This window comes from Plectropomus leopardus, chromosome 1 (genome assembly GCF_026936395.1).
Source record: "Plectropomus leopardus strain MGB_pleo_1.0 chromosome 1, ASM2693639v1, whole genome shotgun sequence".
NCBI lineage: Eukaryota > Metazoa > Chordata > Actinopteri > Perciformes > Serranidae > Plectropomus > Plectropomus leopardus.
In genome coordinates this window covers 22268066-22295883 of record NC_142176.1, presented here as the reverse complement: position 1 = coordinate 22295883, position 27818 = coordinate 22268066, and the positions used below count along the sequence as shown (strand labels likewise).

Below are 27818 nucleotides of genomic sequence, written 5' to 3'. Positions count from 1 at the left end.
TGATTAATTAAGATCTGTCTGTGGAGAACCTTAAACTGCATGTAATTAAAAACTCTCAAAGTACAGGAAACACAAAAAAAGCTGACTCTCAAACATAAATATTGCAGAAAGCAGTAGCTCATGTTGAGAATAGGAACTTCGGCCCCAGATAAACTGATGTTGGTTGGCTGGATCATGTCAGTTCTCCTAATATCAGGGCGGCACCTTTCTGGTAAAGTGGCTGTTTTGAATACAAAATAGATCATTTGAGAGATTCTTTAACAGATACAGGTGTTTGAAGGAGAAATGTATTGATATTTTCACAGCAATATAAAATAGATATTAGACGGGGAATTCTGATAAGTTGAATTATTATTTTTTAAGATAATGACGTATAGATTTCTCTGTTTTCCTGATTCAAAGGGGAAATAAATAAAACACGCAACAACAATAACAAAAACATTGGTATTGGCTACTGGCCAAGTTGTCACTTAAGACATTGGTATCGGCCCAGAATTTTGTATCTTTGTCACATTTTCATCCCAGTTTGCACCCCTGTAATATGACACATTCTTTTTTATCTTCTGGTACTTGTAAACCAGGACAACTCGGCTATAAAACCATATTTAATAAATAGGCTACAGTATGTCAGTGAAGTGTATTCTTGTAAGATCATATTGAGGTTATATACAGACATATTCTCACCATCAGTCAGTCAGCTTGATGCATTAATGTAAAGTACGACCTAAATCCATAGTATTTTACATGAAACACGAGAAGAAGCCAAAAAGTGATTCAAACGGGGCGAAAGTGAGTGAGAGTGAAAAAGACAGAAAGATTTAAAGGGCGATGAGAGAAATATGGAATCCAGCACATCTGTTTTGTGTCACTGCATCTTTTTCCCTCTCCTTCGCTTCCCTCCTCTTCCTCCGTCTCTGCAGCTGTTAAGATGGATGCCTCACAGTGGAGGGAAGAACCATGCAGTGTTCCTATAGCCCTGCATTGCCGCAAGCTCATTACAACCCTCCCCTTCCAAAATCACTCCCGCCCTCGCCTGCCCCACTCTCACCATTCACCCGAGCCTAAATCTGCCCCCACCCCAGCCTCAGCCCCGGATCCAGCCCCAGCCAGCATGACAGACAGGCCCAGTTAACAGTCCCTGTAAGCGGCGAAAGAAAGCCGAGCAGAGAGGTAAAATGACTGGACCGCAAATGACAGGTGTAGTTAAAATAGTGAGGCGCAGAAAGGCTTGAGGACAGAGAGCCGGGCAGCACTGTAATAAGCAGGATGAAGGAGCTCAAGCATTGCCTGAGTTTTCCTCTCTCTTCCACTAACATCCTTCCTCAGGCAAACAAAGGGAAAATAAGAGAAAGTTAACTTTTTCCTTTAGACACTTCCTCCCTTCATTCAGTTATCTCTCTCATGTCAGTCCTGCATTGCTTCTTTTAATGAAGCATTATTGACATAATGCAGGATATTTCTAAAATGGAAGACTTTTAATAACGTGGTGTGTGACAGGGCTACTTGAATTGTAAATGGGCAAGGGGAGGCCATTTTGTTTGGTCCCTTTTGGACTCATTTAGATGGACACAGGAGGGATTTGCCTCCACTGCTGATCTGCATCTGTTTTCTATGCCTTTCATCCATTTTCTGTGGTGCCTTTTTTTTTTATCACCACCTTTCCATCAAGTCACGCCCAGACTCATGTTTAAAATAATCTGTTTTTTGCAGAATTCCTGCTGAGCAGGGGGAGATGCGTTGGGGGGTTGGGAGGGGGACTAACCATTTGGTGAGGGGACAGTACTGTTGTTGACCAGGGAAGGACAACGCCTTTTTCCCATTTCAACTATCCTGTAACTGAGACTATGTCTTATCAGCTTAGAAGTCTTATAAAAAACTTATCAAAATGCAAAAGTTGAAAATAAAAATCATTAAAACAACTGTTTCTAAGTCTAAGTTTCCAACAGACATAATGTCTCATCCACACAAACCTGCAAAAATACTCATGCCCAGTAAAGGCCAATTGGCTCCCTGAAGACTTGATATTTCACTCAGATGGGTGTGGTTTTGCAGCACACGGCAGGTGCATGCTTTGGCAAACCCTTTGACCATAGCAGCCTGTGAGTGCACATTCATACTTTATGTGACAGCCTGCATGTACCTTTGTAAGAATGCACAACAGAAATCCTGAATTATTTTAGTTTGATCAAAATAACGAGTTGGACTGAGTGGCAATATAAGTTATATTTACAAAGCTTGGAGAATTAGGCAAACTAGACTGTGTAATAGATGTATACAAATGATAAGAGTGTTTTGTTTCATGACAAATATAAAGGCATACAGAATATATTAAACATTTATTCCTATAATTTGTATATTATCCATCCATCCATCCATTTTCTTCCGCTTATCCGGGGTCGGGTCGCGGGGGCAGCAGCCTAAGCAGGGAAACCCAGACTTCCCTCTCCAATATACAATAATTTGTATATTACACGTGGAAAATTAATAGTCCACATTTTAAGCCCAGAACTGATGGAAGATACCGCATTAATATCAGAATACAGGCTGCTCCATCTGAGTAGATTTTTGTTGTTGGACACAATATAGTCCATCTAAAGGTCAGTATGTTTTAGCACCAAATTATATTTATGAGTGATTATCAATTTACAAAGATACCTTTTAGATTTTTGTTCTTCGTGCGGCTAACATAGCTGCAACCACGACTAGATTTCCCTGCAGATTTTTTAAATGACTTATACATGACTGCTGATAAATTCTCTAATTGACCGTCATGACGTTATATTGAAAGATGTGCACAAGTACTGTGCCATCACCGGTCACATCTATTCAACCAGTGTGTTTTTGAATAAATTGTTTGTGGCACACAATTGTTTACGACGGCCTCTTATTTTGCCCTCAAACTGCACCAGGCTGATGCATTGAACTTTAAAATATACAAAATTTCCACCTACCACAGTCTCCCAAAACTCTGCCTGAAACACTGGGATGGTGAAATATAAAACAACCCCAAATTTAAACCTTGTAGTAGAGTTGGAGGGAAATTTAGAGGATCACCAAAATCAGGAGGATTAATTCTTCAGGGGATTTTTATGTTGCTTATGATGTAGACGTAGAGGTTTCCAGTCACATCTCAGCTCGGCTGAATTTGTTTGATATAATGGTCTTTTGTCTATTTTGCATTTTCTATTTTGTGTTAGGGGTGTCTTACCCCCGTCCACTGTGGTTGGACGGGGGTAAGATACTGACTGACTGACTGACTTATTGATTGATGAGAGTCTGTATAATATTTCATGCCAGTCCATCCAATCAGACCGGCGACAAAAAGACTCTACTGTCAATAGAGCTATGCCACTTATGTAGGTTGTACAAAATATACCCAACATAACACACAAAAGATTAAAGCCAGCACATACTCACTTTTAATATCTTATAGGTGTTAACAAAAGCCTACAAGGTATTAACTATGGTCATTACTGTTTCCTGCATTTTAATGATTTGGCACTTAAGGGTATATGTTATTTTCCCTCTAAGTCTGGTCTTTCTCTGATCAAATTCCCATTACTGTTTAAAATGATCATGTTCTCCTCCTCTTTCTCCTCCTCCTTGCCCTCCCTAACTCTGATTCCACTGCCTATCTGATTGGTATTAACAGGATTATCAATGCTGCTGCCATAATTAGAAGCAACGCACCACAATTACTGATATAGATCAGGGAGATTAAACTACATTATGTGGAGCTTGCCTCCAGGCAATAAATCTAATGCGTTTTGATCGCGTGGACTTTGTTGATATCTACATGTCAGTATTTATAAAACACTCTGCCACTGTTTCCACAAGACTTATAGTCACTGATAATTGTTGGCTCTCACCCTGCCTTAAGCCTGGCAGATACTCTACAATGGAGTGAATGAGTCCTCGATCATGGATGGCACGCTGACACCAAGTTGAGGTGATGCCAGAGTCTTTATTACAGTACAATATTTGGAGTGTTTGATAATGCATTTCATCTTTATTGAGCTGTATATTTAGAGGGGAGTGACAGAAGAGATGGGAAAAAGAGTGTTGTTATTGTTTGACATCACCTCCTGATGTTAAGGCATATCGTATGAACCAAAAGTCAACTGAGCTGTAGAATGCTCCCACAGTCAAACACATGATATTATGTGCTTTATTATTGTAGCTTATGTTGCATTAGTCTCCAGACTGTATTAACCTCAATCACTGGGAGGCCTGCTGTTGAAGGAGCTTTCCCATCCATGGACTCTGTATCACTGACATATATGGCGAGTAAAGAGTATGGCCGTCTGGGGGGAGCTAAATTTAGCATGTCCCTGTGCAGAAGAGGAACATCTGTCTTTATCAGTGGTGGTTAACTCGGTACAGGAAACTCAGCACATGTAATTCATGCAATATTTAGATGAGAGGGTCAGAGTGCTCCTGTGGGGATGGAGGCAGTCTCTGTTGCACAGGCAGTGTGATTGACCTGGGCCTGGTCTGCTGAGAGAGGTGCCAGCTCTGATCTCTTTAAAGGACGAGGCAGCACACGGGAATGTCATGCTTTAACTCCCCCATCTGCTGATGTTGTGCCTCTGACTGATAAAGCAATAACACACCAGGACTGCGCATTAGAGTTGAGAGGCTCAATGATAGACAGTTAGTGATGTTGCGATATGGAACAGTTGTACTTTAGATATTGACATGCATTTGGTCCAGAAGATTAAAATAACTAGTTCTGTTTTTAAGTAAACATTTTATGCACTTGTACTTTATTTTAGTGCAGGAAACTGTTTTACAGAAAACACATGACCAATTTCTAAAATGTGACGCAGTTTTATTGATTGGTCCACCCAACAGTATGTAAAGCTGTTAAAATTAGCCTCATATCAACATTAAAATGTTGCATATTTGTTAATGCTTCAAAAATAATAATGAGTGTACTAGTGTTAATGCAGGGGCCATTCTGAGAGGAGAGAACTTTTACTTTTGATACTTTAAGTATCATTTCTCTCTTTCGCTTGTTAATACTTCAGTTTAAGAAACTTTTATTTAAACAAACAAACTTTTCTCACATATTCGTGAAAACTGTCGCTATATCTTGACAGTAGTTCATGAGATGGATTAACTGTGGGGGAAAAAAGTGCTTGCTCCTAATGGCATTTGAATAAAATCAACTGCGCCTAAATGAAAACAGCCAATCAGAGCCAGGGGAGTCTCTTAACGCACTGCTTGTGCACATCAAGTGGCAACCTCTGAGGCTGAAAAATGAAGCCAATGCAGAAGTGCCATAAACTGCAGTTCATCAAAAGGCCTCTTGAGGGTGGCTCCAAAACACAGTAAATCCCAACAGACCCCTGTGTTAGAATGCCCAACTTTACAGCCTGAAACAAAAGAAAATGTTTTTGGCCTCTATAGCTAATTTCAATTTCAACATACATGTCAACTGTACAGGAGGGGATTTTTTTTTTTTTTTTTTAACTCACCCAAGATTATGCATATTTAAGGGCGTGGCCACTAGAGTGACAGTCTGTCTGCCAATAATGTCCTCCACTTCTCAGTTAGATCCACCCCTCACTCCTCAACAGCTCCAGCCTCTCGTCTATATGTGGTCATATTAAAAAACTCAAGATGATGACATCCAAAATGCTGGACTTGAGGCTTCAGAACTGCAGTTCATAAACCAATGGGTGACGCCACGGTGGCTACGTACAACATTCATACAGCACTCGCTGTGGCACCCCGCCTCTTCACTGCCCGTCCCTTCTTTGCTAACAGCACACACTGCATAGACAAAGAAACAGAAGTAGATCAATGATGAAAAGCAAGATAAATAGGAAGAACTAAACTAAACCGGGGTCTGCATCGGTTTTGAATGCTTTCAACACCTGTTGCTCTCTCTGCCTTGGAAAATCCACTCCGATGTTTACTCTTGCTTTATCTCAGGCACAGTTCAACTCTTTCTTTATAGCTTGTTTTTTGTTGTCAGCCTTCTTCCTTTTACATGTCTTTGTCTCGTATGCTTTTATTAGCAGTGCAGCATGCGCATGAAACGGCATTGACTCTGCATAAGAGATGCCCACTGGCTCTGATTGGTTGTCTCCATTAAGGCATGGTGGGTTTTTGCCATCAGGAGCACTAGGATGAGACAGAGGAACCTGATGAATGTACTACTGTCAGGATATAATCACAGTTTCCTTAAATATGACAAAAGTTATAACCTACTGAACCTTCAAGGTAGATTTTGAATACTGAACATTTTTTTGTGTCTTAGAAGAGAGAAAAGCAGAATGTGAATGGTTAACTGAAACACAAATGAATGCTAATAATGGACAAAAAAATACAGGTCAATCTAGGTCTCTTGAATCTATTATGTTTCTATGAGATGTATTGGTGGAACCTTAGGTAGATTTCTATAGCCGTCACAAACTTTGAATTGTGGGTTTGATAAGTGATCATTATTTCAGTGCTGTGGAAACATAGATGCTGTTTTATACTTGATACAAGTCTAGCTGTGTTTGATGTAAAGGTCTAGGTTTTGTTGGAGCAGATTCCTCCTTGCCTGTCTAAGGCTGAATGAATAATATAACTAAAACTAAAACACTGCAGAAACACATGTGAACAACATGTATAAAAAATAGCACATTTCAAAACCTTTCCCAGATATTTGGTGTTATTTTGCTTTTCCTAGTTTCCAGTAGTACGAGCAGCTGTTGTTGGGGAGTACAATGCAGCTCTTATTTCTTTCTTCCTATGGTTGCTCACACGCCACCTCCTCTGCCATATTAAACACTCAGTCAGTGTTCACTCAGTATTTCTTGGCAACGGACCTGTCTTTTCTTAGGGGTGTCACGCTGTAGCGTTGCTCCTACATTGCTCAAATCAAAGCCCAACAGAAGCGGAGAGAGAGAATGAGGAAGGCTGAACAGACCTGAAGTCCTCCCAGTTCCCACCTACACACATTCCCGTGCACAAATACACAATAAAGATGCACAAAAGCTGAGACTCCTATGTAAACCAGTTTGCAGCAATGACCAGTGTAAAGATCAAATAGTCCAAGAATGGAAGGGTGAGGTGGATTGGTCAAACATACACGGGACTTTCGCTGAGTTTTGAAAAAAAAAAAACAACCCAAAAAAAAAATTTATGTAAAAGGCTGAAACCGCCAGGCCATTACTGAGCATCCAAAGCAAGACACTAGAGGGATAACTAAAGTGTCATTTTTTGAAACATAGGGCCACTGACCAAGATGTCTTGCATAGCCATAGAAACATCTGGTTGAACCTGTCATAATTTCACACCACGTGAAACAAAAAAAGAAAACGTTCTTGGATGTTTGTATTTCTTTAAACCAAACACAGTTGACTTGGGCAACGCTAAATTCAGGATGCGGTGATGGTGACCTTACAAAACAGTGTTGGGAGCAACCTTACTTTGTTAGAGTACAGCCCTTGCATTAAAATGGCTAAATCTCCACAAAAGAAAATGCCACATAAAACATCTGGAGTTGTTTTAGTGTGCATACTGTTAGCTCAGAGGTTGTTGTTGTTTCATCCATTCATTCACATTGTAGCCACAGTCTACATCCTTGTGAGTCAGACTTCTCACGAAGCCGTACATGACAAGTTGGGAATGTGAATGTGTTGGGTTGCTACATGTGAGAACTCATTGCATACAGGGCATCTTTCTCCTGACTTTTAGTGCACAGACAGTATAAACATAACATTTTTCCCCAGGAGCTATGGAAGCTATACTCTAACAAGCTGATAAGTAGGCAAAATGGCTGCAGTCATTTAAATAAAACCAAACTGTTCCAATAAGCTCCCACCGGGGGAGAGAATCTCCATCTTATTAAACCAGTCATCCACTCACAGATACACAGTGATGATACTTGCATAATAACTTTAAACAAAAGAAACATTCTTATGCACGAGCTGGGCTGACCTTTTTCTTCTTCTTTCCTGCTAAGTGATCCGCCATTGTGTGACAACAGCTCCATTCAAAATGTAACATTATTTAGAAATAAAGCCAATAACCTGTTAAGATATATGAAACTCATTTGTGAAATGTTTGAGAAATGGCTGCCAGGGGGTTTATGGATTAATGCCGTCTCTGGTGCCAGAGCTGAAGATTCAAAAAGGGGAGGTAAATATTTCAAATAAGAATAATATCACCATGGAGCCATTTGCAAACTTAAAGGGCACACACTAACACACACACACACGGACACACGCGCGCGCGCACACACACACACACACGCAAACACACACAATCTCCAAGGCTTTGAAATGACATGATATAAAAATGCTGTCCTTCATGCTCTCCAACTGATGTCTGATATTTCATCCTTGTTGTTTTATTAAAGATTTAAACAAGTTTACATCTCCAACAAATACAAATTAGCCAATTTCTCTGACACCCACTCTGATTTAATGGGAAAGATATGGAGAGGAGAAAGGGATGGAAGAAGAATCTGAGATTATGATAGTATATTATATTTATGTATGTGAATTTAATACATTAAAAGAAAACACAATTATAAGTTATCATTGTGTAGGGAGGCAGCATTTTGTTTGATGTGGCTTGTCAAAATAAAAGCATACATTAATTCAGTATTAAAATTCACAAAATAACTTCCTGTCATTAGTATTGAGCTGCTAAATATAAGCATCTCCTTAAGCATTGCTTGTCTCAATATATAGTGTCCATGAACAGTCTGAATGAATAGGAGACTTCTAGTAGTTTAACCTACTACCATTATCTTATGTTTTTCCTGTAACTTTGTCGATCGACTTCTTGTGCCTCTGTTTTATCTTCCGCATTCACCACATTTAATTTCTCTGTCTCGTTCTGTCGTCGGCTCTTATGTCTCCGCATCCTCAAAGTCAATCGATTATCTCCGTGGCCGAGGTTCTTGCTCTCGTCTGACGCGTTGGGTATCTATCCTTGGCTCCCTGACCTGGGCCAACCCCCCGCCTCACCCTGTGGCTCCTTCCGAACTTTGATGGCAGCATCCATATCCATGTCACCAGTCTGACACTGTCCGTCCTGCATCAATAAACATTTGGGGAAGGCAGATTTTTTCGAAGCTGAATAATTTATAGTGCATGATTAGAAACTCTATCCTGAGTGGAGGATCTGGTTGCTTGTATGTTTGTCTTGGATCTTTACAATAAAACATGACCCAGTCTGATTAGAAAGTCCGGAGCCACGGAGCTTGTTGGCTGTGTGTGTGAGTGTGTGATTGTATGTGTGTGTGCGAGAGAAAAGACACTCAGATACATGTATGTACTGCCTTAAAAGGCGTTGAATTGATTAATCCAAAAATAAGGCCTTAATTGGTATTAAAAGGTCAATTTTTACAAGTCTTAAAAATGCAAAGACAGGGGAGGTAAGATTTTAGAATCATTTTTCTTCCGATGTTGCATTGTAAACTTTCAAAATAATAATAATAATAATAATAATAATAATAATAATAATAATAATAATAATAATAATAATAATAATAATACTTTTTAAAAATAGTTTTCCAAATGCCATTTGTTTTAATGTCACCACATCAGGGTAGGTGAACTTACAACACTCATGTTTTCTTCCTGGCAAGGATGCTCAGAGCAGAGGATCCAATGTCTGCTAGCCAGCTGTACCCTGGACAACATAGTGCAGATTCAACAAAAATTGAGTATTTAAAAAGAATTTCACAGTAAGGTAAACTAGTAAAGGCAATTCATACAAGGCTCGGCACAGCGGGTATTGAGGCAGAGTAAGAAAAAACAAAACTCACCGACAAAACTTGTCAACAAACAGCAGGTAATTCTGGTCTACCCTTGTCTCTGCCACAAGACAAAAAAGAAAAAAAAAATCAAATTTTATGTCAGAATAAACACTGGGGGCAAAACTGTCCCAAATGTAAAGTAATTACTGTCAGTTCATGTTTTCTTTTTTTGTCTTAAATTTAATTCCAAGTGACATTAATAAAAATCTTAAAAAGTCTTAAATCTAACTTGCCTTCAGCTGTAGAAACCCTGTACAGAATGAGCAGACAGTTAAGAAAAACTCTATTAAGCCTTTGCATTTTCATTAGAGCTTCACTGTGTTCTCAACTCAGAGAAACACACATGCACGTACACACACACACGCACGCACGCACGCACACACACACACACACACACAGACACAGACACAAAAAAAATGGCAGTTTTGGTTTGTTTAATGCAACATTTTTGTTGTCACACTGCTCACTGAGACATCTTAACCTTAATTATAGTTACTGGGAATTGTCAGACTGTAGAAGAGCAGTTCTGTATGATTTAATGAATCACAGACCGTCATACTGAATATTATTTCTTCAGAAAATGTGACAATTGTTCAAAGATTGTGACAGTGATCCCCAAAAAGTACAAGCCTATCAAATTTAATTGATATGTGAACTTCAGATCCGCAGTTAGTAATACATCTTTTAAATCGCTGCTGATGTGTACTCGAGTCTTTTATAGTTCAGCAGTCTTTTTGTTTAGTTTATGTCACAGTTTATTTCAACAGCTCACTAAAGTTGATCTTGCAGTAGCACACTTACTCAACAGGGTGCCGCCAGTGAAAAATAAAAACATTGCACTGACGGGGAAAATAAAAACTTTACGCCATTATCGTTATTTAAAATGTGCCTCTGTACCAGCAATTTGTGGTTATTCTTCTTATGAGTTAGACAAAGTCTGGAGCCTCAATCTTTACTATCAACATCTGAAAGAAAACTTTAAAAGTGATGCATTCTTCCCATCCCAGCATCATTTTTACAAATTGCAGAGGAATATTCTGCATGTTCAAAATCTGAAAGCTTTCAGTTGATAGAGGCAGATATGAGGCGAGCATCTGGCAGGCACTGATGTCCTTCAGTGGGGCCCTGCGTCTCTTTGTGTTTCAGAGGGACAGTAGAGCGAGCGCGCATCATGAACTTCTCATCATACAGTAGCAAGGAGTGTGTGTTTGGGGTGGGGAGGGGGTGTTATGTTCATTAGCACAGTCAAAATGCCTGGAGGCATAAGCAGAGGAGGAGTGAGGGAAAGAGAGCGGGGAGGGAGGGGGTGGCTTGTATGGAAATTGACCAGTGTGCTGTAACTGTTCATCTGGTGTAGGCCTTTGAAGTGAGCTGTTCAACACTGCAGCCGGCCTTGTTCTTGATAATTGCCTAAATGATCTCCGTGGAGCGCGGGGTTGTGTTACAACTGAACTAATCCAGGGGCAACCCGCTGATTTGACAGAGAGCTCTTCGCTATGTCAGTCTCAACCCCCCCCCCTCGCCCAAACAACAGCCTATCTTCCATTCTGTTTCGTCTGTTTATTAGACAAACACAGCAGGGGGTGTCATGGTAGTGATGTGGGTTCTGGAGTTGGGGTGCGGGCAGGGGCGGGCGGGGGGTTTGTTTGTTGTAGGGATGATGGCCTCTGTGCTCCCCAAGCTTAGCCACACGCTTAACCCGCGCTCCTTGACATCATACCCTCCGCTCGCCCCCATTGATATGTAAATGAGCAGCAGCCCCGTTTGCAAATGAGGGAGGAATAATTAGTCAGGAGCACTTAGCAACAACAACAATAACACACGCGTCTGATCCAAGCTGAGCTGCTCTATCTTTGTCATATGAGCTGCTGCTGGCAATCAGACAAGACCCCCCCCCAACTCTCTCTCTCTCTCTCTCTATCTCTCTCTCTCTCCTCTTCCCCTCCATTGCAGCACCAGAGACTCTGGTGGGTGGTGGGGCATCCACAACAAGTACAGTGTTTGGCCTTTTGGAGCCTCACCAGGGTTTAGGGAGCCAGTGGAGCATGGAGGCCAAGCAGAGCCCTAGGCCAAGAGCACCGAGTACAGAGCACAGCCTGGGTTGGAGACCTCTCTAGTATGCAGGGAGGTCAGAGCAGAGAGCGAACCAGAGAGGAAGTAATGTGGATACCCTGAGACCTGAGCTTTACAGGTCCTGGAGGAAGAAAGAGCACCGTCACACACATGTCCATGAAAAAAGGCAAGGCTTAAGTGGAAAAAAATGAAAGTTCAGTTCAATTTCCAGTGAGGAAAGTACCACGTTAATGTGTGTGTGTGTTTGTCAGAATGAGTGAGAGCAAAAGAGCAAGTAACAGAGAGAAAGTTGGTAAAAACAAAATGGCCGACGGGAGAAAAATATAAATGGTGTCCATTTCGGAAATATGACTCAGTACCTTGACTGGGAAAAATAGATCATTATGTCCAATTTACATACAGCGCCAGCGCTTCAAAGAGATGGGTGTCATGTTAGTGCTCCGGTGCCAGGCGTAATGAAGAGCCCCCCTCCCACTGTCCCAGGACAGGCCCAGTGGCAGGGTATCAGGTAGACTAAGGTCCCATATAAAAGCGGCCCCTATGAATTATAAATCATAGGCCACTGGAGCCACAGCCTGTGGGATACAGAGGGGGTAAGAGGGACTATATTCCCGGAACAAAGGACAGCTATGGGAGGGGGGGTAAGGTGGAGAGGTGGTGGGTTGCTATCATACAGGAAAAGTTAAGGATGGGCGGAGAATTTGAGTCGTTTTTTTGTCGTTCAACATCAGTAATATCAGTTCCACACAGTGTCCATATAGTGTGTTTATACTTTTATTCATTTCTAACTGTAGCAGTATTTTCCACATGTGCATTGCACCTCATGGGGAGGTGAGGAAGAGCACAGATTCTTCATATTTTCTCCACCATTTTGTGCATTGGCACACACACGAGAATCAGCAAGAATGCATGTGTTCTGCTTTACGCTCATGTTCATGTGAAAAGATTTCTGAACCAGCTGGAGTTTTGTGGTCCTCCCTAATGGTCAGTGGGTTGCAGGCCTGGTTCAGTCAGAGGTGATTGAATAGAAATATTGTTTTTTTTTCTTCTTTTTTGTGGGGGGGTGGGGGGGGCATGCTGATGAAAGGTTGATTGATATGGTGTCAGGCGCTCTGTGATGGATTAAATTGTGTGTGCAGACGTGGCCCTGGCCAGTCATGGCTGTTGCTGCCTTTTCCGCCAGCCACTGCTGCGGCAGCTTTAAGAAAATTTGATTTTCGCAGCTCAGAAACACACGGCAGCCCCTTTCTCTCCGCTGCCTGACTTCCATTTAGTTTGAGAGTGCACAAGTGATTCTTTATTGGATGAAATCTGCGCCGGATTGGATAAAGTGTTAGAGCGCTGAGCCATCTATCACTATCACCGCCCCAGCTCCAGTTTCATTTTAAAAGAAAAGAATGAAAGCAGAAAAAACAGAAAAGAAGAAGAAGAAAAACAGACAGCCATAGGATGTTGGAGATTTGAAAATTAACTGTGGCAAGGAAAAAAAAGATCTATCCTCCAACCACTAAGCCTGTTTCCTCTGGTGGAGGATACCAAGCTTTTCACTGTAGAGATGCCTCCAAGACTTACTAGTCTCTCTACTCTCATAATGTCTGCTGACCAGCTCCATTCCACACCTGTTCACATCATGCTCCATAGGTCTAGCTTTTCTTACATAGATGTTGCTTTTTCCTTCTTATATGACCCTTCATATAACTCTGACTACTTGTTACACAAGTACAAGCATGGTTAAATGTTGTGTTGTCTTCAGTCCTTGAGAAAAATGTGCCATATGGCAGGCAGGAAATGTTATGTTACTGATGTCAGTCAGAGCTTAAGGCTGCTTATGGCCACAGCAACATGACGCTGGACATGATGTAGATCAGTGGTGGAAAAAGTAGAGATCTTTTACTTGAGTAAAAGTAGTAATAACACAGTGTAGAGCTACTCTGTTACAAGTAAAAGTCCTGCATTCAAAATGTTACGTAGAGTACAAAATATACTCAACGTACAGATAGTAAAAGTATTTATTACGTACAATGGCCTCATGATATATGTTATTGGATTATAATTGTTAATATCACTTTGATGTTACAGCTGATAAAGGATGGCCTCATTTTTTATTATTGCTTTATATACTGCTGGTTAACTTAATCTATAACAATATATGAAATTTTATCTGTCGATTTTATTTCACATTTGATTAGTTGAACTTTCTTTCCCAAAGCAACAGAAATTCGCCTTTGACAAGGCTTAACATCAAACAACAATGCCAAGGTCAGGGTAAAATTTCTATTTTGTATTAATAATCTAAATCTTGGGTGACCTCCAGATCATCTGGTAAAGTCTGCATCCAAATAGGCTGACACGTTTGCAGCTGCCCAGGTTTAATTCCAACCTGCGGTCCTTTGCTGCTTCATTCCCCCTGTTTCCCACCTTTCCTATCTATCAGCTGTCTTATCAATAAAGGCAAAAATGGCCCACAACAAATCTTGAAAAAATAAAAATAAGATAATATTAATAAATAAATAAATAAAGAGTAATTAAAGCTTTCCAATAAATTTAGTGCAGTAAAAAGAAAAGTATTTCCTCAGAACTGTAGTGGAGTAGAAGCATAAAGTAACAGAAAATTAAAATACTTAAGTCGAGTACAAGTTCCTCAAAACTGTGCTTGGGTACAGTACTTGGGTAAATGCACTCAGGTACTACCACTGAAGTAGACCTTATGTGACAGAGACTATAGCATTGAAGGAGCTGCTTTTCTGAAGTTGCTCTTGCAGCGATAACAGTTTGAGATGCTGACCTGGTCTTGCAGCACTGTGATATTTTCAGATCTTTAAAGCGTTGTTTTTGGTATTTATGACATGGGTATATGTACAGTATAAAGAAAAAATACCAGGCCATATTCGTTAAAAGCACCTGTTGACGATCTAAAGTGAGTGTTTTTCTTCGGAATTTTACCTTTGCACAGCTGTGACAGAAACATATTTATTCTGGAAGTGACCGTCCAGTGAGATCAAATAAGTTGTTGAGCTATTGGTCACTTGCAGCCAAGTCAGCCTGCAGACTTCTGTGCTCGGTGACAGTGAGGAAATAACACGACCCAGACCCCACGAACCAGCACCCCAGTCACCCCAGCCTACATAAGTTTAGTCACACTCATCAGGCCTGTTTTTCTAGTCCAAAGCCCAGCTCGACACAACTCAGGCAAAACCTGTGAATTAGTGCGACTTGTTTGTTTGTGCACATCAGACCATCTCTTTTCCATCCATTTTTAAACACTATCCCTTATGTCCCCCTGTCTGTCCATTAGTGCTGTGCTCTATAAAGCAAATGGCCATGAATTTACCTCAGGGCGATGCAGACGAGAGCATCGGAAGGGAAGGAAGAGAAGAAAAAAGAGCTGGGGGAAAAAAGGCAGCAAAAATTGTGAAACTCCTATGTATTTCATTTCGTCTTACATAATTCATTTTGAAATGCATCTTGGATGATGTAAATCTGTTCAGAGGCACCCTCTATTCCGAGCCTTTACCCTTAAATGTCTCTGCGGTTGGAGTGTCCTGAGGCAGTTTGGACCCACCAGCCTTCCCCACCCCCAGCCTTAATAAATCATTATGGAGCAGAGCCGCACTTATCAAGCTGGTCAGAGACCTCTAATGAGCGCAGGGACCACGACTCCGCACAGCCCCAGAAATATTTTATTAAGAGCACATTTAAACACACACTGCTCAGGATGTATGACCACATTGGTGAGCCTCCCGTATCACATCTGCATCATGAACAGCAGGCGCAAGACCGCAGACTGTCTGTGAGATCTGCACGTTGTTTAAGCTGTGATGGAACTACCTTTGTCTTCTAGTCTGACTTGTCCAATGGCAAGTGCTGAGTGCTCTCTGTGGAGCGCTTGGATTATTTCCTGGATCCCGATGGCTCCTGTGGGGCCTTATGACCTTTGCTCTCATGCTCTGGTTATGATGGCCCTTCAGACAAGAGACCGTACTTGCAAGTCAAACTTAGGTCGTCTCCTCTGAATAATGGTCTTAAGCTTTCTTTATGTCCGTTGTGTGCTTTATGTGTGATATTGAATAGGCAGAATTATGAGAATCGACATGCTTCTTTGACAAAATCCTGAATTGTGTCTTGGCCAAGGTTTGCATCAAAGTATGAATATTTCTTTCCCTCTACATGAAACTCTGATTTCATTATTCTTTTGAACTAAATAGTATGCCAATCAAATAGCTCTCTCCTCTCTATATCTCAGGTTGAATTAATTGATTAAGTCAGACGCTGTTCTGTTTGATTGGAATGAGCCACAAGTTTAAATAGCTTTTACAGCTGTACAAGAAAAATGCTTTGCTTTGTTAACATCACTTAGCAATCCTTTTCTATATGACAGCTTTGTCAAATCAAACAGTTTTGTGATTGACAGAATTGTAGCTTGTATTGTGTGATTTAAGTCACTGTTATTGTACCTTTAAAAAAAAAAGTCTATGTGCTTCTGCTCATGTATTTTTCCTAATGAATTAATGCAATTTAAACCAGCAGGTAAGACATTTGGAGGTAGAATGAGAAATAGAAAGAGATCATGTCACAGGTTAAGGCCAGTCTCTTTGATAGAGGCAGGCTATCATTAAAGGAATGCTCAGGCTCTCAGCCATGAATCCTCCATTCAAAAATACCTGACCTGGGATAATGGCAAGTACATTGTTAATGCATCATTTTTTGAATAAGTTGGAAAATTACTTAGAGCATTGAACAAAGTCGGAATGAGCAAGGACTCACTGACAGTAATAATAAAAGGTAAGAAAGTCTTTCTTTTACATTCCTTTTAAGTTTCCAACATCCAAGACTGCAGAAAACTGGTAAGAAAAAAAATCATTACGCTGTTGTTTCATCTGAGTCTTTTCTTCCCCGGCACAGAAACACCGGGCTGATTAAAGATGACTAAAAACTAAAACCGACCAAGCTTCATACTTCTTCTCCTTCCTCCTCTCTTCAACTTTTATTTTTAATGGAAAATCGGCCCTGAGCTCGTTTACTCAGGAACAGAGGGATATAAATGTTTTAAAATTTAACCAAAAAAGAAAAAGAAAGGGAAGAAAATGGAATGGAAGGAGGAAAGGATAGGTAATATGAGAAAGATTTTAATCTTAATAATTCATAAAGCAGTCCTTCAATCCCCTTTTTTCTCTCTGCTCACTGGTGTTTGATGAAGATACTGACTTTCTCTCTGCTGGGCTCCAGCAAGGTAAATGTTGTGCGGTGCAGATAGGCCTCTGATAAGGCCAATATATGAGACACTTACCGGGGGGGAGTGGGAAAACGGCATTACCCAGGCTGAACATAGGGGAGGAGAACAGAGCTGGATGGGATCAGAAACAAGGTTAGAATGGCAGGAAGGGCCCTGAGGGAAAGCAGGAAAGACAACAAATCTGACTGCACTGTGATTGTAGCACCTGGGGTCGCAGGGTCAGTGAGTGGGTGAGACATGGACACATAAAAAATCTATGTGTGCTTATATAAAAAATCATTTGAAACCAAAATGTCAATAGCTTTGTTGGTAAGACATTACGTTTCACTGGCGTGATGTATTATGATTTGTAGGTATGTCCCAATCATGTTTTTTTGCCCCCGATCCTGATCCATGTCAATTGATATTGAGTATCTGCTGATACCAAGTCCTGATCTGATACTTGTATTTACCTGCATAATACAGCTGCACAATAAACACCACTTTAAAGTTCTTAAAATCAATCCACTGTTTATGCTTGACAGTTTAATAGCTCTGTAGTGCAATACAAGAAAAATGTCTGCATCCAGATAGTTCCTAAGAGTTTTTTTGTTTTAGTTTTTACTAAATAACAAAGTAAACAAATTAAAAATATTCTTATATGGCTTCTTATCACAATTCCACCTCCACTCATTCAAAAATGAGTTGATCAGGCCTGATACTGATCCTTCAGATGCGATGGGGACGTCCGTAATGATTTGTATTATTTTGGTGATTTACAGTTTTCCATATGGAGGTACTCTTTCACTCATATCTTGTATATTTGATGGATTTTGTCCACACATTTTATAATGTCTTTACAGAATTCACAGTAAGGTGGTTTGTAAATGTATGGGAGAAAATGGACAGGATGAGAGTGTTGGGAGAGAGCGAGAGAGATGAGGAGGAAGGAAGAGGGCTTTGCTGCTCTGAGGTACAGCCCTCTGATCTCCTTTTAAGTTGTGGCCCAGCATGCTCAGCAACATAGCCAGTCAAACCTGCAGCCCCCCAGGGTTCAAGCTCTGCTCAAAGGGTTCTCCTCTCTGAGGCTCCTCTGCGTAACCGCCAGGCCACGGCTCCTTTCCACCTCAGTGATCACACACACACTCCCCGACCAGGATTCACATGTTGACACTGTGTTTGAGGAAGCGTTCTGTGATAATGTCCCAGTATTGATCAGCTATCTGTGATGATAGCTGTTGGGAAAGCGACCTGAATTCAATCTGGAATGATTTTTAATGCCGGCGACTGGATAGGTGGCTCAGCCTACGGTCTGCCATAGTGGGGGCGTGGGTGTTGAGGGGGTCCTCGGGTTCACCAAAGGTTAGGGGCCCTCCTACCCATCTGTAGTCCTGGGAGTCAAGTTCAGCCAGAGGGTCTATGGGGGACTTGAGGTCTGGACGCCATGTCCATCTGGATCAATCTGCATACAGAGGCCAGCTGACTGAGACAGCCCCCCCCCCCCTCCTTCCTGGTTGGTGACAGGAGAAGATGGCTGAAGGGGACGGTTGATTTTGGGAAATGTGATTTTTCTAAGCAGTAGAGAGCTGAACTGCTAGCCTTTATATTTGCTTATTGCAATGCAAATTGATTTTTAACATCACCATCACTGCTTATATCTGACTGCTTCATGTTTATTTGAATTACTGTATGTATGTAATGGAAGGACGCGGTCAATAATAACTTTATTAAAAAAAAAAGAAAAAAAAAAGAAAAGAAATGACACTAAAATAAAGTGACAGTGAACTTGTAACTTGGGAGCTTTAACACATAAAAAATTAAAAACATTTTTACAGAGCACATTTTGATATATATTTTACATTTTTTTTCCTCTTAGGGCTGATGCTGACAATTGTTTTATTTGCAAGTAGATGCTATGCATTTGTGAGTGTGTGTGTGTTTAAGGCATTCATGAGATTAGTGTGAACCTTGTCCTCCCTGAAGGTGCAGAGGCCAGGCACACTGCCGCCGCTCATATGCATCTCTTTTATTGTCTATTGTGTGTAATCACAGTCCTCCTGCTTCTCGGTGCCAGACTTTTGACCTTTTTTATTTTGCTGTCCATTTTCAGCTGCCCCGCAACCTAACAGGCATTAGACTACTGAACAGATGTGCAGGGGGGCAGCTACTGAATCTTAATGAGGGCTTCTCAAACACCAAATCCTTTTTATGGTCTGCACAACAGAATAACAAAAAGTAGTTTTAAGCATGCTGAGTCCAGTTTTAGTGAAATGATTGATTTATTTTTAAAAAAGCTTTAATTATAGCTAAAACTCATAAGTCACTGTGTGAGTCACAGGCCTCGTTTGTGTTTGTGTGTGTCCGTCCAAGTTGGTGTGTGCACGCATCTGTGCGCGTGTCTAACATGCAAGTGTGTGCATGTGCGTCGTGGCCATTCGTGCGTCTGTGTATGTGTGTCCCCAGGCTAGACAAAGCATGCTACTCCTTGGCAGTTCCCCCCTGTCACTGCAGAGGCCTCAGTGTGTGAGTGCGAGTGTGTGATCAATCTCACGTGGACCAGTCATGGTGTCAGGGCAGCAGTGGATCTGACTCTCTCCCCCTCTCTCTCTCTCTCTCTCCCTCTCTCTTCTCTCCTCGTCTCCCATTTCTCTTCCTCTTTTCTCTCTTGCTCCTCTCCATCCATCCTTTCCTTTGACTGTGGGACAGTAGGAGTGCCGGGTCAGGAGCGAGCCTATAGAGCGCCCATCTTTCTGGAGGATAATTAATGCATACCAAGCTGGAGGGCTGATCCCGCCATCCGACTGCTCCAGACAGGTACTTGTGTCTTCCTTTTCTGTGGCGCTGCCCTGCTCTGTTTCACTTTGTCAACTGAGCTTTGCTGACTGACTGATTTGCTGACCAGCACTCACTCATGCTTTCACTTTTTCACACTGTGTGTCTCTCCCTCCCCTCTCTCGCTCTCTCTCTCTCTCTCTCTCTCTCTCTCTCTCTCTCTCTGACACACACACTTACACACACACACACACACACACACACACACACACACACACACACACACACTTACTGTACACAAGACAGTACTTGTGTGCATGTACAGCCATTACTGAGTAACTTTTAATAGTGTTTGCTGGAGTGAGAATAGCTCAGTTTCCCTCTTGATCTACATTGTGTGGGTTTACAGGTTTACAGGTGTAGAGTTAGAGAGACATGTTTTATGCTCTGAGGTGGCAAATGTCATGTTTTTCAAGTTGAAGTGGGTTGTCTTTACTGCTCTGGGCTGTACTAGGTGCTTCTACACCTCTGATCGCCTCTGATCGACTTTCTCAAAGGTTACAGCTTTTCTCTTTTCTGTGATTTTGTGTATTTGATGTGTTATTCCTCGCTGAGATGAAAACCAAAATATGTGGCAAACTGTGATGATTCTGAAGCAGTTAAAACTGTTTGACTGCTGTACAACAATGTTACTTTTTACCTGAAGTGGGTACTGAAGTGTTGCATAAAACCATTGCGAATAAGATAGAAATATGAAGATATTAAATTGCTAAGAGGCAGTAAACTCGAATTCAGCAAAATTCTCAAGAAAAATTATTTCCTACTTTTATAATTCCTGTTTAGCCTTTTATATCAATACATGGCAATTATTAACATCATGGAGCATTCTTTGATAGGGAGACACACGAGTTTTCTACATGATTGTTGGTTCATACAATCATATATCAGGCATTCCTCATACTCGCATAACTAATTAAAAGAATATAAAATTCACAGCACATGGAAGCTTTAGTTTTAGTTTCTACGTCACTCCAAAGTGACTTGTCTCTTCGCTTAGTTTCCTCTTCACCCATTAGTTTGGATTGACACACTGGATTAACTTTCAGAGTCCTGTAGGCAAGCAGCTACTTTGCAGATTTAAGGAAAGAGGAAAAGGTGTTTCCTGTAAATGTCACTTTCATTTTTAGGTGAGGAGATATTTTTCTAAGGGGTCAGCACAAGAATTCAGGTGCAGCTCTGGAAGTTTTGTGAGGGGGTTAATTTGGAGAGCACATGACGGTCTTTCAGAAATCTCAACCTTCTTTTTTTTCCCCACCTGTCAAGTGTGTTTAAGCTGCCATCGTGTATGGTGTTGTATTGTAATATAGCTTTAAATACGTTAGCATTCCATTTTTATTAGATGAGGCTATTTAGAAGTTGTTTTAAACTTAATTTACACGTACATACACACCGATCCAAAAGGTTAATGGCTGACAAATTAACCCCTGCAGCATTATCTTACAAATGGCCCGCAGCATATGATAACCTATAATCAATATCACCAATTATGTGTCAGACAGAGGCTATTGGCCGTGACCTGTCTCTCATGAAGAGACTTTCTGAGGAAACAGGATCTCTTCCACTATGCAGATGCAGGATCTCTCCCATCCTGATGTCATTACAGACACCTGGGACCACCTATCATCCACCGACTGTGTCTCTCCATCTGATTCTGTTGCTTCATAACCTTCTCCTCTTCTTCCTCATCTCTGTATCATCTGCACCTTCATCCTCATTTTATCTTCCTTTTTCTCTCTGTCTCCTTTTTAAGTCAGATTTGTCTGTTTAGTTGAAAAAAGAGATAAAAGGTTTTTATGTCCTTTAAGTAAACAGTACAGCAGTTTTTAATCTCACACGTTTCCACAATTTAGCTTTAAATGTTATGATCAGTTAAAAAAAATTTCTCCTTTAAAATATCCAAAACACATTTTTTTAATTAGTTCAAATTAAATTGTTATAACCTTAGATATTATCCTTGATATATTTCCAATAGCTGAAATGATTTGCATCATTATTGTATTCGGAGGAAAATAGATTTCTGATATATTTTTGCTCATAATATACGCATACTTCAGAAAAAAAGTTCAGTGATGAAAGTCAGAGAATCTGCATGTCCATTTCTTCTCTAAAATGACATCAACATCTCATGTACAAATCATCACAGGAATATTTTTTTGCAAAAATCAAGCTTCCAGTTGCTTCATTTGATTGTGCTCATTCCTAAAAACAGAAGCACCTTGCACATAATGACAGTGAACAGGCCATCTCACAACTGCAAGTTTCACAATACAATTACATAATAAATTGGCAAGGAACAAATATTTACACATTATGTATGTATATAGATACACACAAACAAGTATTTACTGATAATTATTTTAAAATAAGGCATCTTTACTGAACATTGTTTATAAGGCTTTGTACATTTTACATGCTGTTAATTAAGTCGAGCTTTACCTGGAAATTGCAATCAGTGTTAATAATCACCACACTGTTATAGCCTGTACAATTTTTATTTGAAACAAAAATGGTGTTATTAACAAAAAAGAGGGGGTGTGGCTGAAGCTTTTCAATGCTTAAAGTAACGACAACATTTATCCAATGAGGGCCCTCAGCACGCAGCCTCCGATTTAACAGTGTAACTTTTCAGCTTTCACAATTAGAAGTTATTGATTTTGATGTTCTGCGAATTTTTAAAATAATTAAATGGCAGATTTGAAAAAAGCAAATTTCAACTGAGGCACATATGAGCCATTCGTACATATTTATGAAATATGTGACTAGGCTTTCTAAACAACATGATTGAAAAGCAAATTAAATTTTAGGTTATTGCTTTACGTTAAAGCTTAAATCGACGCGTTTCATTTTATTTCTGACAGGTGTTTACTGTCGTTAAATTCTCGGTAATGGGGAGTATTAATAGATCCGTTTCAACTAAATTTCAACAATGTCTGCATGGCACCTTAAAAAAACCGCATTACTCATTTTAAATAATAATTTAGATTAATAATAATAATAATAATAACAATAATAATATAAGGGCAGTATAATAATAATGACAAAGGGATTTTTATAATTCTATTAGTTTTTTACTGGATTGCTTTGGACTGACAGAGAGACATCCAGACAGCAGGCTGCGGTCTGTGTCCTCCCGGCTCTGTTAATGGTCACTGGCTGCAGAGACCTTGAACTTCACCGGGGCTGTTGGGGTTTCATGCGCGGGGGCAGCTGAGAGCCATATGCCTCCATGTAAACGCTGTGACACCCAGCGCAGAGTGAGTGACGCTCACCCGGCTCTTATGAGGACAAGCAGCCTACCCACTGACTCTCTGGCTCCTCAATATTTTCTTCTCGGAATTAGTTTTTTCTATTTGTGCACATTTGTTCTTTAACAAAAAAAAAAACAACATAAATATGCCGCAAGTAGGAATTTGCTGTGCTCCTCTGATCCATGGTCTGCATGTCATTGGCTGCATTAATGTAACAGAAAAACAAACAAACAAACTACAGATTCATTAAGAATTTAAAACTAAAATGTGACAAGAAAATAAGAAACAAGGAATTCGGTAAGGCTTTGTTTTTTAAAATTTCGCAAAAAAAAAAAAGGCGGATATTTACATTAGAGTCAGCCTGCAGATGGTTTCAGCTGTTGGGGCCTATAAAGCATTCTGCTTAGAATAAGGTATAAGTGGTGTGTAGTGTGCGAATCAAAAAGGGGGGTTACCTTAGGGTGGGTTTACCCCCCACTAGCCTACATCCACCCTAACCCTCATCCAGACTCTCCTGCTGTCCAGACCTGCTCCACATCCAGGCCCTTGTTTGCCCTTCATGGATAGAATGGCACAGAGAGGAGGAGGGGGGTAATAGCTTACTGTAACCAATATAAATAGAAACATGCAGGCAGTTAATTATTTCTTTTGCTCTTTTCTAAATGTCGTGGTGATGCTTTCACAATCCGTTTTTTTCCCCAAACACGGAACTATTTAGTTTCACAAATGTTAATTGATTAATGATCAAACATTCTCGCGAGTAGATACATTTACATCCTGCATTGATGTTTCAGGTTTCTATTTTAGTTGCACATCAATTTTGGGCTATGTAAGACTACAGGCCCTATCCTCTGCGCGATATGTCAGTTTCTTGCAGTAACTATGATGTCATGTTTGAAATCCCTTTGGTCTCGGAATGACTGAAGGTAACTCTTAATAATGAGGACTAAATAAACACTATTATTTGTTTTTTAAGAGGAGAGAGAGGGAGTTGAGACTAAGGTGAGGGATAAATAAATGATGTTTCGAGATGAGACTTGAAAACAAACTCAGGTGGGTGAAACGTCTGATTGTGGCAGGTTCCAATATGATTTGTTTGGGGAAAAAATTCATGCGTAATAGTCAAATGAAACCAGATTGCTTTATTCATTTTCCTGATTTGCTGTTGCTGTTTCGAGCTTGATAAAATGATAGAAAAAAATATATACTTTTTTTTTTAATTTCATTTTGAGGGTGACAGGACGGTAAGCCCTGCGAGGAATAAACGGAGGGCCTATAGCTTACATTAGTGCTGCATGATGATGTGTTTGACAATGCCTTTTTACGAAAATAAAATCATGCAATTAGTTTCAGATAAAAGTAATAATAAAATGCCGCATTTCCGCTATTTCTGCAGGAAAGCATTATATTTTAAAGATTTAAGATTCAGTTTTTGTCGTTTTATTTTGTATCTGCATACATAAAAAGACAAAATGCTGTTATCGTAGCCCACAGCAGTGCAGCAGAAAATTACAAAATATATGTTAAAACAACTGTGAATCTAAAAATGCAATGTTAAAAACAGCGCTACTAAAACAGATCTAAAAAAAAAAAACTTAAGTTCAAGATTTTTAAAACGTCTTTTTTCCCCAATATTAAATACACTATAATATATAGTTCTGGGGAGCAGGCTGACAATATAACATGCAGGCCTACCATGTTGCTCGCAAGGTTGGGCCTAATTGTTGTATTCATGCAAACAAGTGTCCTATTAGAATATAATGAATATTAAATAGACGGAATAAACTTGTCAGATTCAATTGGATCACTCGCCAAATTCCTTAACAGTTGGCCCGCGAGGCAATTAATACAAGCTATTACCCCGCGATAAAGCCTAATTAGCCCCGATTAGTCGAAAAAAAGGGGAGGGGGTGGTGGCGCTAATTGAAAAATCCTTCAGAAAAGGAGGTTGTGTATTGCAGACGCGGGGTCGTTATAAGCAGCTCTCAGTGGTAAATACCATTCACATTCAAATGAGAGTGACAAAGTTTGGCACAGAAACAAGCACACGTCCGCCTCCCGGCCTCCCAGTCTGCGTTTTTTTTTTAAGCGCTCCGCCTTTTGTTAACCTGACACGTGTTTAGAGGAGCGTTATTTGGTTAATTCTGGAGGATGGCACTGTGCCCGACTGCTTGAAAAAGAAACCCAGCCCCAAACACAAAAAAGGGCCTTAATTAAAACGATATCCTATGATTTTTTCCCCCCTATCTTTGTCTTTTATCTGACATTAAAATATAATCTAACGCCCACAAACGCACATGCACACACCCAAAGCGCGCGCACGAGCCAACAAAAGCACCAAGAATAATCTCACTGAAATAAAGAGGGGGCGCGTGCGTTAAGAATGGACTTTAAATGCATTTAAGCTACAGTATAGAGGGCAGAGCCTTGCACCTGTCTCCCTCTCGCTGGAGATTTGCACCCCTCCTACTGCCGGCATTGAGGAGTCGCTCTTTCTGTGTGTGTGTGTGTGTGTGTGTGTGTGTGTGTGTGTGTGTGTGTGTGTGTGACTGTGTGACTGGCCATGCATGTCATATTTTTCGACCGAGACACACACGCGAACGACGCCTTTCCTGCGGCATTTGTCTCTTTCTTGTGCATTACAGTGAATATGTGACCTAAATAACCATTTTAGTGTCTGTTCCTCCTTTTCGACTTCTCATAAGAATAATCTGTAATTTTGCACGTTTTGTTGTATCTCCCCCCTCCTCCCTCTCCGTGATGTAGTCGTCTTTGATGAGTGTAATATTAACATGATAAGGAGATGTCAATGAAAAGCTCTCTATACCTGACTGAGCAGACGGCTCTGTGATGCTGGGTCTAATGTAATATTAATGCATGCAGGGCTTGTTTCTTATCGGGAAAGATCTCTCCAAAATTGTCCTCCACAGGGACCCACTTAGAGTGAAGCACACATAATAGAAATGATCACTCTTTTTAGCCTGCATCTGAAAGATATCACTCCACTTTATACAGTAACTGACAAGAATTTGGAAAAACCTAATTCCTAACCTAGCGTATATTTTTGGGGCTAATGTGAGCATATTTTATAAATTTACAAATTATTTTGAAGCTTCTAATAAACAACAATTTGTAATTAAAAACCAAAGCCTGTCCAACTTGCACAAATTTAAAAAAAAACCTAAATTAATTAATTAAATCAAATTTTCACATTTAGGCTTTGACTAAACATACTTATAAATTAAATTTTACCATAAAGAATATGGAAAAATTCAAAACCACTCACAGGCAGTGCCCCGGTAATCAGTAATTAAAGTTATTTGGATTTTTAATTAAATACCACAACATTCTTCAAAGAATAATTTTAAGCTTTTACTTTTGTCGCTGTAATTTAGTTTGGAATTAATTCTATATTGTTGTGTTAATTATCGGTTATTTTACATTGCTCGATATTCAAACATATATTTTAATTATGTATAATATCTTAAAGGATAAAGCAAAAGGGGAAAAAAATGCAAATCATAATGAAATTATGAATATCCAGGTAAAATTTGACAACAAATCATTTTCTATTCAGGGCAGTTAAGATGTATTTAAATTAATAATGTTGTCAGTTGGAGGTATTGATTGTAGGATTGCGAAGATGTAAGTAAAATGGAGCGTTGATGCGTCTGCTCAGGGCTGTGCCCTGTGAACAGAGAGGACCTGAGGATAATGAGGCATAATGCTGCCTGAGACAGGGCCTCCTGCCGAATAAATCCCAAATTATACCCCAAACCAAGTGAACATTCTCCTGGGGGCCACAAGGTCAAGTCCACGACCCCTGACCCCAGAGAGTCTGGGTCTGGTGAGGAGGTGATGCAGGAGGCTGAACATGGCCGCTGCCACTGCTGCTGCTGCTGCTGCTGCTGCCGATGATGATGATGATGGTGATGGTGAGGGAAATGCCTGGGACCTGGTTGTTGTCTGTCTCTGCAGCCTGCTGTCCTCAGCCCTGCTCCTCCCTGCGTGATTTTAGCCAACACTCCATCTATTATTTAGCAGACTTATTAAAAGTTATTTCAGAGCCATCGGGTCCTGCCAGATGACCTGAGAATGGGGGCCTCCTGAGTGGCCAGACAGACTGGAAAATCCAAATGGACACAGTGGAACTGCTAAAACACACAGGCTCAAAACAAACAGAAAACACTGCCTGCATTATTAAGAGGTGCATCCACTATAGGAGAAATAAGAGCTCTTCAATATTTCACAAGCACAATCTCAGATGAATGTTTAATTAAAGCCAACTTTTGCACTGTATGTAAAAACAAAATAAAAGCACTGAACAGTAAACATTTTAGCAAGGTAATAAAACAAATAAAAATACTTTAAGTACTTTTACTTATTATATAAGCAAAAGCATTTGTTATAACAAATTATGCAGAAAGCTTTATTTAAAAAAACTTTAAGATTTTATGAAAATAAAGCCGAAATCTGCAATTCCTGCAGAAATTAATAGTATTGCATAAAAATACTGCTCTAAGATGTACAATATTTTAGACTTAAAATAAGAATATTTATATAGTCAAATAAATGTTATTTTAAAAACATCTGTAAATATCTAATTATTTGAGGGTTTTAATAGCCCACTACAAGAATAAACCAGGAGACTAAGAGTATTTTATTTTTATTTTTTTAATACTGT

At 40.1% G+C, this 27818-nt stretch overlaps 1 protein-coding gene across 1 annotated transcript in view; it reads left to right on the top strand.

The window, feature by feature from the left end:
- Window positions 1–27818, top strand: part of zfhx3b (zinc finger homeobox 3b) — a 321985-nt gene that overhangs the window by 44729 nt on the left and 249438 nt on the right. The window contains exon 2 of the mRNA XM_042489953.2: window positions 19764–19868. The gene's annotated coding sequence lies outside the window, so the exon portion shown is untranslated. The remainder of the gene's footprint in view (window positions 1–19763; window positions 19869–27818) is intronic.